The sequence below is a fragment of the Pinus tabuliformis genome, chromosome J (assembly GCF_031772625.1).
Source record: "Pinus tabuliformis cultivar Carrire ecotype Pingquan chromosome J, CPIR1, whole genome shotgun sequence".
NCBI lineage: Eukaryota > Viridiplantae > Streptophyta > Pinopsida > Pinales > Pinaceae > Pinus > Pinus tabuliformis.
In genome coordinates, this window is record NC_142295.1 from 528,292,763 (window position 1) to 528,298,869 (window position 6,107).

The following is a 6,107-nucleotide window of genomic DNA, read 5'->3' on the forward strand; positions in this document are numbered from 1 at the left end:
CAACAGTTTTTCCCTTCTCTTTGGCTTTCTATCTATCTGGTTTTAATTCTGGATGAAGTTGCCAACAATGGCCTTCATCATGGCCAGTTTTTGAATAGTTTTTGCATGTGAGTTTTTCCTTCTCTTTTTTTACACTTGCATTCTTTTTCCCCTTCCATTTTCCTCCCTTCTCTTTTCCCTTACACTCACTTTCACCTTTCTCATCTATGTTTTGTTTTCCCCTTGCCTCAATATGCATGGCTTGCACACATACTTATCTAAGTTGCTTGGGTTAAACATAAGGATAGTATGCTACAAATAGGAATGTAAACCTCCAATATATTTCAAGAGTGTGTCTTGTGAATTCAAGTTTACTTCCAACAATAAAGCCCTCTTCCTAAACTCCTGAGTGTAGTCTTGGACAATTTGGCCTTTTAGTTTCCTAAAGTTTTGCCAACTCATGATGGTTTTTTGCATATAAGCTAAAGGATAAAACTGTCCTTTAATGGAAGAAACAAATTCAACCCAAGAAATGGATATCTTACCATGGATTCACATTTCCTCTTGTGTCTTTGCCTCCCACCAAACTAATGCTGCTTCTTGTAGCCTTAGCAAAGCCAACTGGATCTTTATGTCATCTTCTTGAAGGTTCTGAATTCTGCAGTATACCTCCAACTGTCAAATCCAATTGTCTAGCTTTTCTGCATTCACTTCTCCATTGTACATGGGAAGTTCGAAATTTATGTCCAATTTCAATAATGGAGTTTTTCCTTTTGGGGTTTTGGAATGAGTATGGGCAGTGGTGGTAGTGGAAGATGATGCTGTGTGAGATGGTGAATATGATGAGAATGGTAGAGATGGAGGTGTCTTTCCACCATTCCCTTTGGAATCCTTCTTTTCATCTTTTTTGTCCTCTAAGCTTCCTTCTCCATGTGGAGGTTTAGAACTCTCTCCAACCATTCTAGTGTTCCTCTCTTCATAGAGGACTTTAACCATCCAGTCAAAGTATAGAAATCTTTCTTGAATTCTTCCTCTTATGAAGAGGGACCTCCAGGCTCTCTTTCTTTAGACATAATGGCTATGGATTCAGGCTCAGAAATTTGTACTGATTGTCCCTCTTCAATCACTTCAACCTCTTATGCAATCTGTGCCTCTTCTATCTCAACTGATGGAGATGGAAATTGAGGTGATTTAAGTGCTGCCTTGAGTGGTCCTTTGGGTGAGGATGATGCTTTCTCAGCGTTCTTCCTTCTTGTCATAATCTCAGGACTAACTATCCATAGCTTCCCTTCTCCTCTTTGTAACTTCAACCTTGTAATCATAACAACAATTGCAACTATTAAACCCTTCAAGAAAATCAAGCAAGCAACCTTGTGCTATGATACCAGCTTGATCTGAAATTCATTGCTAGTTAATTTTGTGCTAGTATCATTTCTAGATATAAAATTTTCTTTGCTTTGGTTTCCTTATCCATAAAGAGTTTATCCATGAGCATGTGATTGTCAATTCATCTAACTTGGTGAGATTTAGTGTTTTGCATGAACTTAAAAGCATGAATTTGAATGGTTGAATAAAAGCATATAAAAACACAGCAAGCACAAATAACAGATCTCAATACACAAATTTTTGTTGAAGGAGTTCACCCCTCCTGAGCTACATCTCCTTGGTCCAACTTCATAGTGTGAGCCTTTATATTAGCTTCAATAGTGCTCAAATTGATGTTACATGCATCCAATACTCTTGGAACCTATTCCAATGAGTTTAAAACATTCAAATCTATCATAAATGACTATTTTTTTTACTCAATTTGGTTACCAGCTGCTTTGGGATTAGTCTCCAACACCTGGTGGCCCTAGGCTTCAAAAATATTCAAGTGACCAAAAACACCTGTAGATGACTTCTTCTACCTCTATAACCTACTCCAATGTGTTCCTAGCATGCCAATTAGCCAAAAATGACTATCTATTTTCTAACTTTGATTGAGAATTGAGTAAGTTATGGCTCAAACAATTTTTCCTACAAAACCTCCACTAAATCTGGAGAACTACCAGTTAAGTCCGCCAAGTTTGGTGGCAGTTCTTGATTTGGTGGCTCCTCCAAAATCTTTGCCAACTTAATCATGGATTAATTAAATGCTAAACTGATTAGTGGCGCACTAATCGCATTTAGTGCTGGCCCTTAGTTCCTGGTTTCAGCGCCTGGTCGCATGGGGTAGGGGCGGGCTCGCACCACCTCGCTGCCAACAATTAATGCGTGTTTAATTAGCAATTCACACCCTCCCTTTTCAATGGATGTGCCATTGGTGGTATTGTAAAGCATGGTGGTTATGTGGGGGAGGTTGTGGGTTCCATTCTTGCCCTCTCCCCATCACATTTTTTTTAATGCAATAAATGCACCATCAAAACTTACATGCCATTCGATTTGGTCTGGTAATTTATAAAGTTTATAATATATGCGAAGTTTGAAATTAATATTTAATTAATATATTAAAATATATAATTTAAAAAATTATATAATATAACATAATAAATTTATTTATATATATATATATATATATATATATTAAAAAAAAATCAAATTCCACCTTGGAGCTAACTTGTCAATTTCACCTTCTCTGAGCCAAACTAGTGACTCTAAAGATGATACTTGTCACAGTGTCACTAGCTGAAACTGGAGAATATTCTCTGCATGGCGATTGGTCATCCAGTCAACCCTAGTCAAACTTCTTCTTTTTCTTTTCTTTTTTTTCTTTTTACCGAACTTTCAAACGCTCTAACTTTTGCATACGATGTCGGTTTTTTGAACCGTTTGTGGCATTGGAATCATGGCGATGAACTCTATCCATTCGTTCAGGTCTAAAGAAATTCTTAGCACTTTCATTTTTAAGCTAAAACAATGATTTCTGATCATTTACGTTTATTGGTTAATGAAGAGTTTATTAGGCAAAGAAATGGAACATATATTTGTGGGAATGGCAATGACACTCCAAGGTATGCCGAGTTACAAGCAGGATTTGCAAAAAATCCTCTTTCAACGTCATAAACAAGACATTCGACTAGATAGAATTGACCACCACATCCCTTGTATACTGGAACTGAATGACATGCCTGGGACATCCGCCAAGGATCCGACACCTATTGAATCTGCCTCGGAGGAGCAAAAGGGATAGACTCTTACTTATGCATATTTTTGTTTTATGCAGATAGTTTTTACTTTCTGTGATGCAAATATTAGTTTAGATAGTTATGTAGTGTATGGACATGATACAAAGACATATCTAGCTTGGCCAGATAGATTAAGACTTTATTGTTTTTGGATGGATTACAATGCGGACAGGTGGCTAACAGACTTGGTTTCCCTTCGGGGCAAGTTGAGGCCTCCTGGTCAATCTTTGTGGTGTAAAATTGTCTTTGTTTAATAGAAAATGGAATGGTCTTGCCAAGCTTAACAAAACAAAAATGAGAATATTTTTATATATAAATATGTGAAATGTATGTAATATAAATATTATTATGAAGAACCATCATAGATTCATCTTAACTAAGGATCCAAGCGATGAGAGCAAACAAAATGACTAAGAATAATAGAGGAAAGAAAGTGTATGATTTTTTAAAGTTTTTTATTATTGTATTTTCTTTGACATGATTGATCCAAGATATAGGTTTAATATTTTACAACCAATTCAATTTTTTTTTTTTTAGATACTTTTTAAAACATAATATAATGTGATCAAATTTAAGAGAGAGAGAGAGGGAGAGAGAGGAGGGGAGAGAGAGAAAGATGGAGTTGGAGTGGGAGAGAGAGGGATGAAAGAACAAAGACACAGAGAGATAGAGGTGGAGAGAGAGGAGAGACAAGGGAGAGATAGAGAGAGAGCGAGGGAGAGATAGAGAGAGAGTGAGGGAGAGAGGAGATAAGATAAGATAAGATAAGATAATTATATTTATGTCTAACTAATGACCAAAAATTAGGTCAAAGGGACTCTTTAATACAATGATGTCCATACAATGCGGGAGAACCAAATTATCTCCTATAAAAAATACAATGCATGAATATAAAAGGTACAATGCAAGAACATAAAATATGCAATGTATGGAATTCCCTGACAGAGAAGATCCAGGAGATAATGGGTCTGAGGATCAGACCCATCTCTCCTAACATTTGAGGTTGACTGACGAACATTGAAGAAAACTCCACAAAGTTTGTTGGCCCGATGAAGGGATGGTAGGAAGTGCAGATTGTCCACTAAATTGTTGTTTGGGTGAGTTCATGCACTATTGAGGTCTAGAGGACCTAGTCTGTCTCCCAGGGACGGATCTGAGATAGATTTATGCTGAAATCTCATGTGACAGGGTGAGGTCCCATGGATCCTCGCTAATCTAGAATCTCGATATGAAACGGTATCAATCAGTCCCTTGGTGCCCCTGCCTGAAGGTAGTACCTTGAAAAATGTCGTGATCCTTTATGCGGGGTTTGATCTTATAGGAGGCTGACGAATATGCACTCGGAACTTGAGAGCCTCCTGCATATATAGGGCCAAACATCTCTGATCAGGACCCCTGAAAAGTCTGCAAGGGTATGAGAGTCTCTGAACAAGTAATGGAACCTTCCTCTGATCTCATAGTAGATAGGGAATCCAAAATGAGGTGCACCTTGGTCTCTACTTCCTGTAAATCTGGTGGTGAAACATATATTGGAGTTGAACAATGAGCTCGTCTCTCAACTCCAAGAAGTGCTCAATGTAGAAGGCCATCTTTGGGTGTAACCCTCTCAGAGGATTAACCCAGGTGACTTGGATGAACTGCCTGTAGATGTCCTCTCTGATGATCTTGTTCAACTCCTGTCTAGTAGGTAGAAGGTGACTAGGAGAATCTAAGGAATATCAGAAAGGAGGGAGACGATCCAACTGAATGCCCACTGACTCTGAGAGATATGAAACTCCTGTAAACCAACATCTAGCCTGGCCCGAGGGAGTAGAACGAGCAATAGTCTCAGAAGAGCAATATGACAAGTAAGGATATGGTCCCTACTCTTTATCGAGTCTGCAAAACCCCAGACACAATGCAAGAATGAGACCAAACTGAAGATTGTCTCAAGTGGAAAGTGCTAAGCTCCAAACTCTTCAAGGATGACGCGCTGAGTTACTTTCTGTTTGCATCTAATGATGCAACAGAGAAGAAGAATTTGGACTCTCTCAACTGAAGTCCAATTTGACTAAATTAAAGACGGTCCCCAAATCTTTGAGCCATATGGAATAGCGGGATAGATCAAGGTGTCCATGAGGTTCATCTTAGACGAGATGTCCTGGAAGTGATGTCGAAAGCATTGTCTCTCGAGAAGGGCTAAGGATACATATCTTTTGTTGATATGAGGCTGAAGCGTTGGTCGCAAACTGAAGCTGGGACCTAAGAATTGTACCCCCAAGTACGTATACGTGCTGGTGATCTCAACCTCGTCCCCTATGAATATGAAGTGAAGGTTCGAAGTTTACTTCACCCCATTGAAGATCATAACCTTGGTTTTACCCATGTTGACCGTCAACTGTCAAAGATCGAGAAACAAAGCTAAGACATCTAACTACCATTGTAATCATTCTGGAGATGAGGAGAGGAGGACCACGTCATCAACGAGGAGTAGAATAGATATAAAAACATGGTCAAGAAGGCAACCAGCAGTGTCCTAGATATGTTCGTGTAGAAAAGCCTCCAACTCATCAATATACATCCCAAACAGGGTAGGGGACAATGGAAAACCCTGTTTAACCCCAATAATGCTTCAGATGAAATCAGACATCCCATGAGCCATGCGAAGACGACCAAGGGAAGACTCATATAGGTGCGTAATAGTTTTCAATAGGGTCACTGAGATCTCTGAGTCTTTGGAGTAAGGCTTCCCTCGGAACAAAGTCAAAAGCTTTTTGAAAATCTACGAAACAACAATAGACTTTCGAAGAGCAGTGTTGTGCCTCCTCAATCATGGCGCAGAGGGTGAAGATGTGTTCAATGGTATGATGAGATGATTGAAAACTTGCCTTCCCCCTAGCTCTAAGTTGTCTCTGCTCAATGTCACTGGATAACTTCCTATGTAGAACAGTAGCATACAACTTCGAGAATGTGTGGTCCACTATG